The sequence below is a fragment of the Acipenser ruthenus genome, chromosome 1, assembly GCF_902713425.1.
Source record: "Acipenser ruthenus chromosome 1, fAciRut3.2 maternal haplotype, whole genome shotgun sequence".
Taxonomy (NCBI): Eukaryota; Metazoa; Chordata; class Actinopteri; order Acipenseriformes; family Acipenseridae; genus Acipenser; species Acipenser ruthenus.
The window spans coordinates 46,471,503-46,485,295 of NC_081189.1; the positions used below are offsets into that span (position 1 = coordinate 46,471,503).

Sequence of the window (13,793 nt, forward strand, 5' to 3'; positions counted from 1 at the left end):
ATGGTCTCTTTCAAAAATAGCAAGTCTCATTCGGACAACAACACATAACTTTTTTTTTTTTTTTTTTTTTTACAGTTTTATTAATCAGAAAATGCTTTCTTACATAACTACAGTACAAAATTTGCTCCTGAATTTTTGGAAAGCAATTGTAATTCTTGTCACTTCAACCACAACCTACTTGGAATTTTTGCTGTTTGCTGAACAAGTGGAGCAAAATTCTTATAAAGTCAACTCATTAACCTTTAAAGAAGTCAATAACTTATTTGCAAAAATAGTCAACAGACACTATTCACTTAAAACAAAAGTATGTAGTACTGTGGGTCTTTTTTAGCATTACAAAAATACTGAACCTTTTCTTAAGTTGTTTCCTGAAAACTGTGCTCATTATTTAATTGTGTTGTCACATGAACACGTTTTAACATGACATAGCATGTTGAAAAACAAACACATTATGCAAGGTTGCTATGTAAAAACACCAGCATATCAACGTGGCTAGGGCTAAGGCTGGCACATTTTCTTGTCACAATAGCACCAGCTGCTGAAAAAAGCCTTTTCAGATAAAGCAGAGGTAGCAGGGATACTGAGAAACCGTTTAGCTAGTTTGGCCAGGCGAGGAAGGCGATGCATATTCTTCTTCCACCACTGCAAAGGCTCAGTATCTTTGAAGCTATTTAATTAATTTTGAAAGACATTTAAAAATGGCAGATTTAGATATTTTTATAATTAACGTGTTTTTTTAGCTTTTAAAAACATATAATAAAAGTATAATTAAGACTCCATACGGGTAGTAAGACACTAACTGTCCAGAATCAAGCTTAAAAAAAAAATGAAATAATAATCTGGAGTAAAATTGTAAATAGTGTTTATTATGCCATTAACTAATAGTGCTGTAGAGGATTGATACAAATTCAGCAATTCTATGACTGATGCAGCATGTGTTTTTTTTTTTTTTTTTTTGACAAGTTTGATAGTGTTGGTAAAAGTCTAAGATTAGACCAATACTTGGTGTTAGCACTTACACAATAACAGATTATAATATACTTGCTGTATTCAATAGCAAGTGCGAAATGTATAGTTTATTTTCATGTGCTAAATGAACACGTAATTCCTCTTATCATAAAAAAGAAACTGCATTTGACAAAAACAGCATCGTACTGTATATATCGACTTACTTCTTATATGAATAATATTACTTACCAAGTGAGAGACAGTTGGGTGCCTCCTTTTTAGATGTTGCAGCAAAGCTGTGGTGATATTTCATCTTTCCTTTGCATATTATGCACTGAACCTGTGAATTGTTAGGTTGGCCAAAGCAATCCCACACAACGCTTGTGTGTCTGGCGATTCTCGCAAATTTCTTGGCACCGGGCCTCTCACTTCCATCACTTTCCAAACTCCTTTTCTTTCCCCGTTCTTCTGCACTAGTAACAGTATTGCTATATGCATCCACCATATTGCTGTGTTCCCGCTTGCCACTCTCAACACGTCGCCACAAAAAGGTTTTACAGACTGTTTTGTTTCATTAAATTTTTTGTCCAATGAAAGCGCTTTGCTAACGTAACAACAACATTGTTACGTTCTAGCGGGAGGATAGAGGTTCTAAACAATATTGCGACAATTCTGCTGCTTGTAAAATAACAATAAAGAAGTACCGACACATTAGCAAAATCATGTTTGGAATAGGGTTGCGTGGGTATTATTGAAGAAATACGTCTGACTTGCAATTTGATGCAAACGGGTTTTATTTATCTAACAGAGAGAACAGGGATAGTCACAGGATACCAGAAGACGTATGTGTGTGGGTTTTTGTTTTGTTTAAAACACAAAACAAAAAAACTCATCTTAATTTTTTTCTACATAGGCCTAAGTTTTTTTTTGTCATCTTTTACTAATATATCGCCTTCACTCTCTCAACCAAATCAGTAATAGCGATGTGTTGTTCAGTATTCCTGCCTAGATCAGACTGAGTGAACAGCTGATCGGAATTATTATTTGAGAACGCACCTGGCGTGAATGTAGCTGCTAATATACTGTATGCATATATTAAGGCGATTACTCGAATACCAAAAAGATCGTTGAGTATTAAAATAATCGCCACGACTCGAGTAACTCGATTAATTATCCCAGCTCAACTGTTTTTTAAAAATGTAGTACTAGAGTCGCAAAACAATTACATCCCAAAAGTAGACAAATCTAAATCTCAATTAAAAAAAATATTCAGCGAAAAAAGGCACTTTACAGAGCGTTTAAAAGGGACCAAAAACAAAGTACACAGAAACAGTACTTGGAACTGCAAACACAAGTCAAAAAGGAAGTTAGAAAGGCCAAGCGAGAGATAGAAATCAATATTGCTAAGGGGGCTAAAACCAATTCCAAAATGTTTTTCCAATATTATAACAGCAAGAGAACATTCAAAGAGGAGGTTAAATGTCTAAGAGACACAAATGGCAAAATCATAGATGAAGAAAAAAAAAATAGCAAATATATTAAATGATTACTTTTCACAGGTTTTTACAAAGGAGGACACGGACAACATGCCCCATATGTCAACCTGTTCCTATCCAATTTTAAATAACTTTAGCACAACAGAGGCAGAAGTGTTAAAGGGACTAGGAGCTCTTAAAATAAACAAATCCCCTGGGCTGGATAAGATCCTCCCAACAGTACTCAAAGAAATGAAAGAAGTTATTTACAAACCGCTAACCAAGATCATGCAACAGTCTCTTGACACAGGGGTTGTACCGACAGACTGCAAAATAGCAAACGTAATACCGATCCACAAAAAGAGAGACAAAACCAAACCAGGTAACTACAGACCAATAAGTCTGACTTCTATTATATGTAAACTTATGGAAACTATAATAAGATCCAAAATGGAAAATTACCTATATGGTAACAATATCCTGGGAGACAGTCAGCATGGTTTTAGGAAAGGGAGATCGTGTCTAACTAACCTGCTTGACGTTTTTGAGGATGCAACATTGACAATGGATAATTGCAAAGCATACAACATGGTTTATTTAGATTTCCAGAAAGCTTTTGACAAAGTCCCGCATAAAAGATTAATTCTCAAACTGAACGCAGTAGGGATTCAAAGAAATGCATGCACATGGATTAGGGAGTGGTTAACATGTAGAAAACAGAAAGTACTGATTAGAGGAGAAACCTCAAAATAGAGCGAGGTAACCAGTGGTGTACCACAGGGATCAGTATTAGGTCCTCTGCTATTCCTAATCTACATTAATGATTTAGATTCTGGTATAGTAAGCAAACTTGTTAAATTTGCAGACGACACAAAAATAGGAGGAGTGGCAAACACTGTTGCAGCAGCAAAGGTCATTCAAAATGATCTAGACAGCATTCAGAACTGGGCAGACACATGGCAAATGACATTTAATAGAGAAAAGTGTAAAGTATTGCATGCAGGCAATAAAAATGTGCATTATAAATATCATATGGGAGTTACTGAAATTGAAGAAGGGAACTATGAAAAAGACCTAGGAGTTTATGTTGACCCAGAAATGTCTTCATCTAGACAATATGGGGAAGATATAAACATGGCCAACAAGATGCTCGGATATATTGTGAGAAGTGTTGAATTTAAATCAAGGGAAGTAATGTTAAAACTTTACAATGCATTAGTAAGACCTCACCTAGAATATTTTGTTGAGTTCTGGTCACCTCGTTACAAAAAGGATATTGCTGCTCTAGAAAGAGTGCAAAGAAGAGCAACCAGAATTTAAAAAGGCATGTCGTATGCAGACAGGCTAAAAGACTTGAATCTATTCAGTCTTGAACAAAGAAGACTGCGCGCCGATCGGATTCAAACATTCAAAATCCTAAAAGGTATAGACAATGTCGACCCAGGGGACTTTTTTGACCTGAAAAAAGAAACAAGGACCAGGGGTCACAAATGGAGATTAGATAAAGGGGCATTCAGAACAGAAAATAGGAGGCACTTTTTTACACAGAGAATTGTGAGGGTCTGGAACCAACTCCCCAGTAATGTTGTTGAAGCTGACACCCTTGGATCCTTCAAGAAGCTGCTGATGAGATTCTGGGATCAATAAGCTACTAACAACCAAACGAGCAAGATGGGCTGAATGGCATCCTCTCGTTTGTAAACTTTCTTATGTTCTTCTTATGTTCTTAATGATGCTTCATACTTTGGATAGATAAACTAATATAATATGAATCAAATAAGGACATATTTTTTGGTTGAATTCCAATGTCATGTATGTAAATATGATATTGGATATTTAGACTGTATTTTTACCATTTACAACTTTTATAACAAGTGATATTATCCTTGTTTCACTAATTATTTGTATACATTTGGTTAAGATGTGTGTGACAGATGAAGGGATATCTAAACCTTTACAAATATTGTAAAATGTGTTTTTAAAAATATTGAACAGTAATATTAACATATAAATATAGAAGTTTTATGGGAAAATATAACCATTTAGTCCCAGTAATGCCCAAATTAACAAATTATTGTTTCTAATATTTCCAACTAATTGGTTCCCAGTTTTCCATTTTGCAGAGTGTATTTTAAATGAGGAGAGTTGTTTTCCAGCACAGGACAGCTGCCATCAATATATTACACAGGGAGATAGCGGAGACGTTAATTAGTCTGGTATATACATAATCAGTAATAAAGGTGGTGGAAACACATTTTTCTAAAAATGTAAGCTTTTTAGAAGTGGATACTTTTTTGTACATAATGTCATGAAACACAAAGTCAGGCTTCTTTAAAATTCAAAAAATATCTTTATTTTCTAACAAAATCAAGAGAGAAAAAAAACTTTGAACAAAAAATGATCTAAGCAAAATAAACTTCTTCAAAGTAAACCCTTCTTGAGAAACTGTTTAATCAAATACTTTCTTCTACAAATCTTCAAACAAAACATCTTTACATTTTTTTTGGAGCAACATTACCATATTCATCAAGACATCTACAACTAGAAATGAAAAAATAAACACTCTCCGGTATTACTGGCCTTTCAATTTATGTATTGCTTATTTTGTAGTGACATTTACACAAATTAATATTTGGTAAAATTGCGTAATCGTTTGCTTGTTTTATATGTAACTAAGGCTCTTTTTACTATTATTATTATTATTATTATTATTATTATTATTATTATTATTATTATAATGTCACGGCTACCCCCTGTCTGCCAAGTGCTTAATTGCTCTCTGTGCGGTCTGCCATGTTCCTCTTAACAGTGAAGCTGTTTGCCAAAAAACATATTTTCTGACCCCATAGGCCAGCAAGCCAGTACTCACACAGCAGGACAGTACATACAATTAAAAATCTACAGAGGCAGCTTTTGCCAAAAAAACAACATTTTCCGAACAAATAAATAGTTATTAAGTTAAACTGTGTTGTGTCTTACTGTGGCTAATAATTAGCATTATATATGAAACCTAAGCAAAACTACACAACATCCTACCCTTTGGCCTTGACTTTAGTTTAGTGGCCTTGGTGCCCTCTGCAAATTTATGAAGGCCATTTTGGCCTTGCCCTTTCTTTTGCCAATTTAGAGCCCTGTAAGTCACTTGTGGACTAAACAGTAATGGTAAAGGAAATGTTTTAGTCCATAAGTCTGAACATTTGGTAATTCGGAGTTCCCACATTGTTTAATCTACATTGTCACAACTTAAGATTTGTCCCACTGGAGTACTTCTTCCATCATTTTCAATCCATGCACTGTTCAATCACATTTCCATGACATTATTCAGAGGATGGCCCACATTTATAAACAATCACAAAAAATTCTGACACACTATATTTTAACAGGTGTGTGTTTTCCAGATTTAATGTAAATCGCGTATTCTTTCCTAGTTTAACCACAAAAAGTCCAGATTTAGCTAAATACATAAATGTTAACAAACACATTCTGACAACTTTTCAAAATGGTATTTTCAGATATAATTTATAAATGTTTGTGACAGGCTAGCTGCAGTGATGACATTAGACCAGAAAAGAATCACACACAGAGGCAGAGGTGAGGAGTGAAACTGAAAACGCAAATGGCAGCGCTCAGTGTTTTAATAAACAAAATAAAAGGTTTTAAACAGAAAACAGGACACGGCACTTGAGGCCAAATAAAACAGACAAACAAAACGGATTAACACTAAACAGGCTGGACGAACAGACAAACAAACACGGTGAGTTTAAACAACTATCAATTTACTTTATTTTACTTTACTTTCTCCTCTCCACACCCGTTCTCCACTCACCGAACACACAACCACGAGTGAGTAAAACGTGCATCTATATATACTGTTGTGCCGGGATTCAATTACTAATTAATTATTCACTTGAATCCCAGCACATGAATTAATTATGTGCAACCTCGTGCTCACATATTAAATACTTTAAATGCACGTGAAGTGCAATCCCCGTGTCTAAATACAATTAACATTTTAAATAACTCATGCTGCACACACCCATTTATATCCCGTGCAGTCAACTACAATACACCAACATTAACACACTACACGCAACATATAACACAGAAATGCACACAGGGGCGGGGCACACTGCCACATGCTCCCACCCACACGGGTGCCATGGGTGCCACACGCTCCCACCCATGGGGCTCCAGCCACAGCACTTTCTGCAGCGCAAGTGCTGCAGTTGGAGCAGGTCTCCTGACCTCCCCCTTGATCTCTGGCAGCAAAACTGCTGCTGGGGTTGGTGGTCTCTGGACCTCCTCCCCCTTCTTCAAAGCCGGCAGCGAAGCGGAGCAACAGGCAGCCCCAGGCGATGCGGAGCAACAGGCAGCCCCAGGCGATGCAAGGCAGGCATCCTTGGGCGGTGCGAGGCAGGCATCCTTGGGCGGTGCGAGGCAGGCATCCTTGGGCGGTGCGAGGCAGGCATCCTTGGGCGGTGCGAAACTCAGCTACAGCTCCTATGGTGGTGGAGGTGGAAGCAGCAAGCAGTCCTCCCATGTTGGGGAAAGCAGAACCAGCAGGTATTCACCCTCTGCTGGTGGAGGTGGCGGAGGCAGAGGCAGCTCCTGCTGCTCTGCTTCTGGTGGAAGCGGTTGAGGTGGTAAAGGCAGAGGCAGCTCCTGCTGCTCTGCTCCTTGCAGTGGAGGCAGAGGCAGCTCCTGCTGCTCTCCTCCTGGTGGAAGCAGTTGAGGTGGTGGAGGCAAAGGCAGCACCCGCTGCTCTGCTCCTGGCGACAGAGGTGGGAGCAGCGTGTAGTCTCCTGGCGACGGAGGTGGGAGCAGCGTGTAGTCTCCTGGCGACGGAGGTGGGAGCAGCGTGTAGTCTCCTGGCGACGGAGGTGGGAGCAGCGTGTAGTCTCCTGGCGACGGAGGTGGGAGCAGCGTGTAGTCTCCCCCTCTTGCAGGGGACTGGTGCGGCTCTGCCGCTCTTGCAGGCGACTGGTGCGGCTCTGCCTCTCTTGCAGGGGACTGGTGCGGCTTTGCCTCTCTTGCAGGGGACTGGTGCGGCTCTGCCTCTCTTGCAGGGGACTGGTGCGGCTCTGCCTCTCTTGCAGGGGACTGGTGAGGCTCTGCCTCTCTTGCAGGGGACTGGTGCGGTTCTCCCTCTGTCTCGGAAGGGGAAACCAGCAGGCATTCTTCCTCTGCTGGTTGTGATGGGGACAGCAGGCATGCTCCCTCTGCTGGTGGTGATGGTGGAGGCAGAGGCAGCTCCGGCTCCTCTCCTCGTGATGGTGACGGTGGGGGAAGTGATACCAGCAGGCATTCACCCTCTGCTGGTGGAGATGGGGACAGCAGGCATTTTCCCTCTGCTGGTGGAGATGGGGACAGCAGGCATTTTCCCTCTGCTGGTGGAGATGGGGACAGCAGGCATGTTCCCTCTGCTGGTGGAGATGGGGACAGCAGGCATGTTCCCTCTACTGGTGGAGATGAGAACAGCTGCCTCTCAGGCTTTGGATTCCCACAGTCCCCCTGTCTGGGCGCTGGACGCTCACGGTCCCCCCGTCTGGGCGCTAGTTCCTCCTCTTCATACTGCGTGGGGCATATGGCTAAAGTGTGCCCATAAGCCCCACAGCCAGGGCACAACGTTGTTGCAGCTGCAGCTTTCCTTTCCCTGTTCTGTTCCTGGTCCTTTTCCCTACCTACCTCTCCTGGGCCGGTTCCTCCTCCTCGTCCTGGAAAGGGCAGACAACCACTGTGTGCCCGTATACCCCGCAAGCAAGGCACGAGCCTTGGTCCTCCAGGCCCCTGAGGAGGTCCTCCAGCTCACTGCAGCCGTCTCTCCAGCTTTCCATTTTTGTATATATATTTTTTTTCCTCTGCAGTACTCTTTCCGGTCTGAGTCTGGGGGCACTGTTATCCCGCTTCTGACGACCACGTGTGACAGGCTAGCTGCAGTGATGACGTCAGACCAGAAAAGAATCACACACAGAGGCAGTGGTAAGGAGTGAAACTGAAAACGCAAATGGCAGCGCTCAGTGTTTATAAACAAAATAAAAGGTTTTAAACAGAAAACAGGACACGGCACTTGAGGCTAAAAAAAACAGACAAACAAAACGGATTAACACTAAACAGACTGGACGAACAGACAAACAAACACGGTGAGTTTAAACAACTATCACTTTACTTTACTTTCTCCTCTCCACACCCGTTCTCCACTCACCGAACACACAACCCCGAGTGAGTAAAACATGCATCTATATATACTGTTGTGCCGGGATTCAATTACTAATTAATTATTCACTTGAGTCCCAGCACATGAATTAATTATGTGCAACCTCGTGCTCACATATTAAATACTTTAAATGGACGTGAAGTGAAGTGCAATCCTCGTGCCTAAATACAATTAACATTTTAAATAACTTGTGCTGCACGCACCCATTTATTATCCTGTGCAGCCAACTACAATACACCAACATTAACACACCACACACCACACACAACATATAACACAGAAATGCACACAGGGGCGGGGCACATTGGCACAATGTTGAAAACATGTATCGTAAATTAAACATTTAACAGTCTATAAACCTTTTTTTACTTGGCGAGTCAACATTCAGCTGACACATTAAATCTGGATTTCTAACAAATAAATCAGTGAATTTTAATCTTTTTTTACACTTGGCGATTCAACATTTACCTAACAGAAATCTGAAAAACATTACCGTTCAGCAATTAAATCTGAAAAATAAATCTGGGTTTTCACAAAATAAATATTTATTTTGCCAGCTAAATCTGAAGCTAAATGAGCCAATTGAAGCATTTGATTTGGCATTGTATGCTGCAGAGCTGCGCTTACACTCCGAGAGCCAAGCCCTCAGCTTTCCCGCCTCCTCTGCATACCACAGTGCCAAAAACATGTACACATTTCAAAACTTAAGAATGTGTTTGTTAACATTTATGTATTAAGCTAAATCAGAACTTTTTTTGGTTAAATCTAGGAAGAAATACATGATTTACATTAAATCTGGGAAAAACGCTGTTAAAATATTACTGCTTTATTTTTACACTTAGCGCCCCATGCATAGAAGCCTCCATTTCAGCTCTCTTCACTGCAGTTTAACTGACATTCGCCACTTCAAACATAATTTTCCCGGTTCTACAAGTCCTAGAGTGATCATCAACGGCTCATTTGAAAGATAATAACTTGGAATAATGAGCTGTCATTTATGTATTTATTTAAAATGTTTTATATTATATATATATATATATATATATACACCTATCTACCTATATATATATATATATATATATATATATATATATATATATATATATATATATATACACACACACACACACACACACACACATACACTGTTTACAGAACTGCCTCTTTGTCATAGTCCCCTCAGGGGGTGCGCCCCACACTTTGCACCACTGGATTAGAGATTCATTACTACAAGGGCCTTGAATAATTATTTATTCCCAATGGTAAATTCTTAAAGCTGCAGTGACACTGCTCTTGTTGGCATTTGCCACACAAGTTGTCATCATCTGAAACACACCCTACCTCTGTACTCAGTGACTTAATAACCTTTCTCCACCATTGACATTTGTCCCCTTGTGCCGTTATAACGCCTGTACAATAAAAAGTTATCTCTTGATTACCGTACATGTAAGACTGTAATGCAGCCTAATGTGTAAAATAATAAGTAGAAACATTATACAAATTAGCACACACATTTATTATCCCCTGCAGGAGATGCAAGTCTGGCAATGGGTATATAGTGGAGGCAGTAGTATGTGGTACATATGTCACTTTACATTGTTCTATATATCTAGAAAACTGTTTATCCAGTTGTGATGTAACTTGGTAGTAACATTATTCAGAATACTGCAGCGATCCAGGTTACTGTGTTTGTGTACTGTAATTCCCGCTGTAATTGTGTTCCCTTGCTGCTCTGTATTTACAGCCGCCGGTGTGTTTACCTCTGTCTGTGTCTGTGTAATCCTAGCCTGCGTGTGGTGCCTTTTGTCTCTCTCCCCAGTGATTGGCTGTTGTTTGTCTGTCCTTATCGGTTGTTGTTTGTCTGTGCCCATTGGTCCTAGTGTGCGGCCGAGGACCAATGGGATGTGTATAAGCTCCGGTACCCTATTTGAATAAAAGGGTGGAGCTAAAGTTATAAAAAGGCACTGCACCGCCATTTTGTTGTTGTTGTTCTGGTTGCCATGATTCTTATGTTCCTGTATAACTGTGTGCATGCTGTGAAGCAGACAGAGCAGTGGACTCTGGCAGGTGCGAGATAGCGTCCGAATATAAAAAGATTATTGGAACCAAGAACAAAGCGTGTCTTCTCCTGTTTTGTACATCCTGCTGAAGTCTGGCAATGGAGATATAGTGGAGGCAGTAGGCATTTATACCTAGATCTGTAATTATAAGCAAATGAGGTGTTGATACTCGCAGTAGTTTACGCAAAATGGCACAATTCAGTAGGTTGTTGTTACGACACCGTATACACCCCGCGTATATACCATGAGAGTGGAACTGTTCAGGATACAGATTACAAGCAGGATAAACCATCTCAATTTGTACACCTTGTACTTCAGCAGCTTTGTCAAATCCTCGTTTACTTCTGCTACTAATTTCACATCGACATGGTCTAACTTAGTGTTTCTCGACCTTTTAAGTAACAACGCCCCCTAAGGATCAGCTGAGCTTAGTCACCGCTCCCTTGCCACAGAAAATAAAAAGAAAATATAAAAGATTGTTAAAAGATAATAGTGCCGATTAACAATGCTGTTTAATTAACATCAATTATTAATTACATTTAATTCTACTAGTTCCGAGAATTACAATAATTCATAAAACAAAAATCCCCAGTCACTGGTATAATCAACATGTAGATACATACATAAAATGCTTACTATTATGGAATATTGCCTACATATCTTCTTTGCTTGCGCCATGCAGTGGATAGCAATAGAGACATGCAAACCGGTTCCTTTGAAATTGGGTACCCGGTTCCTGCTTTGGAACCGACGAACTGTGTACAAATATCAGGGATCCAGTTGCAGTGAGTACTATGTTTTTAGTAAAACTGATTATTAAAACATTAATTTCTGTCAAATACATTTGATAACTATAATTGACACGTTCACACTTAGAAAAAAAAGGTCTGCAAAATATTTATTACAGCAAACAGGGGTTTTAGTTTTTTTTTTTGTTTGTTTGTTTTAATTATATGTATTTCCCTGGAGAATAATTCTGTCTCACTTTTACATGAAGTGCTCAAACACTGACAGGGCTTAAAGTTGGCCGAAATCCTTATGGGCATCTGGCTCCTAGCTTTTAAAATTTGGTAAAGTGCTTTACAATGTTACTCACTATATGCACCTATTATCAAATAACAGCTAGCTAAGCAAATAACTGTTCATATAACAACTGAATAAGCAAATCAACAAATCAACGGAAAATCTATAATGGCTAAGCATATCGATTAAATGTAAAACATAACTTACCAATGTCATGAAGAAGCCCTCAGTAAAGCTGCAGTCTTCGCTTCCTTTTTGCATTGAACTTTCTCATTACTACTTGTTTCCACTCACCACGGAACTTGAGGGTCAAATCCTTCTCAAAGGCCAACTGTATGAGGTGCGCTTTGCGATTGTGACGCATGCCTCTTCTGTGTGTTGTCAGTAAGTTGGAAAGGGTAGAAAATGAGTTTTCGCACATAGCAGTAGAAGCCAAAAGTCAAATCAAGTTGCAGCACTGTCTTAACACTTGGCATTGCTTCAAGGCGCAGTGAAACGTTTTCAGCACAGACTGGGTCGTCCAGTTTTCATTTTCGTTTGATTTAATCTGCTTCTGTAGAAACTGACGTGCAACTACGAATTCAGATTCAACAACGTCCATCTTGATTAAATTAACTAAGGGTTGCAAATTAGCAAGTTGTAGAAACATTGGGCTATTGGGATTGGCAGACTGAGCACTGCAATTAGTTTAGTATTACATTCATTAAAACGAGCCGACAGTTCAACTAGTACGGCATCCAGCACACCATAAACAGCCTCTTGAGCTGACGTACATTATCATCTTCACCCCCTGGCTGGCCAACAGATCCCTCAACCACAAAGTCTTCAAGGTGCTTGCTCAAATGTAAAATTATCTGTTTCTTGCATGGCACAGTTGTTTCACCACTGTCATTCAGCAGATTGTTAAAAACTGCATCACAACACAGTTTCGCAATACACTCTGAAGCATTACGAACGACCTCTACAGCAGAAAGAAGATCGCTTTTTCTCCCTGAAGCATTTTGTTTGGAGTGTCCAGTATACTCAAAAAATTTTGCACCATGTGTGCAATGAATTTGAAGTCTACAGCTGACACCTGCTTCAATAATCCAATAGCTTCAATCTTAACTTCTGTTCCATGTCTATTGCTATTAAACGACTTCACAACAACCTCAATGCCCAGTCCAACGCTCCTTGAGCAATCGTTTAAGTTTCTGGCCTTTGTAGAGAACAGCAACAGTTGGTTTTCTTAGAAATTTGTACAATGAGCTGCACACATTGAAGAATTCTGCTACCTTTTCTTCTGAGGACATGGCATGCACAATGACCAAGTGTAGCTGGTGATTAAAGCAATGTACGGGTTGTCCCTTCCCAGTTTGTCCTGCAAAATATTTCTGTTCCATCAGCTTTTACATCAGGCCAGAAGCAGGAAAGAAAACAAAACCACAAATACTGCAGTTGCAAAAAGACGCTGTGCATCGTTTATTTTCAAACACAACAAAAATAAATAAAAGGTTTAAACAGAAACAAATCTCGAACACAAAACAATAATACAGACCTGCTAACCTCTACGCATTTTGCGTATCCGCTACGCATTTTGAGTTGGTAATACGCGGGTAGGCTTAAATAAAACGCAATAATACGTAATCCATATTTCGCTCATCATCTATGATGTTGCCTGTAGTTCGAGAAAGTGTTGCATTTAACTTCAGGGCCGGCCTTAGGACAAGGCAAGATAGATTAAGCAATCAGGTTTTGAGTTTAGTTACGTGATAGAATAACCAATCAGCTTTTGAGTTGACGATCCAACCGCCGTTTTTAAAAAAAAAAAAAGTTATCGTGGGTTGACTGACAGAAATTCCTACCACCCAGTTTCTTTGTATAAACTGACATTCTACTGTGTAGCCTGTCAGGCTTTGTTGAGCTGACTCGCTTGTTTTCTGACACACTGGAGGGAGTGTGTGAAGTACTGTGACTTGTGAGGAAATTATTTATTTCAAACTGGCACTGTACCTTTGTTTTTTAATGAATGCATTAGTTAGTTATGCATTCATTTTTGTCTGGGGGGAAAAAACCCACTTGCGTTAAAAAAAA

The 13,793-nt window shown here is 39.7% G+C and overlaps 1 long non-coding RNA gene across 2 annotated transcripts in view; it reads right to left on the reverse strand.

The window, feature by feature from the left end:
• Positions 1–13,387, reverse strand: part of LOC131737342 (uncharacterized) — a 45,983-nt gene extending 32,596 nt beyond the window's left edge. For both annotated transcript variants that reach the window (XR_009328962.1, XR_009328961.1), the window contains exon 1: positions 11,928–13,387. This is a non-coding gene — a long non-coding RNA (uncharacterized LOC131737342). The remainder of the gene's footprint in view (positions 1–11,927) is intronic.
• Between the last annotated feature and the right edge of the window lie 406 nt (positions 13,388–13,793).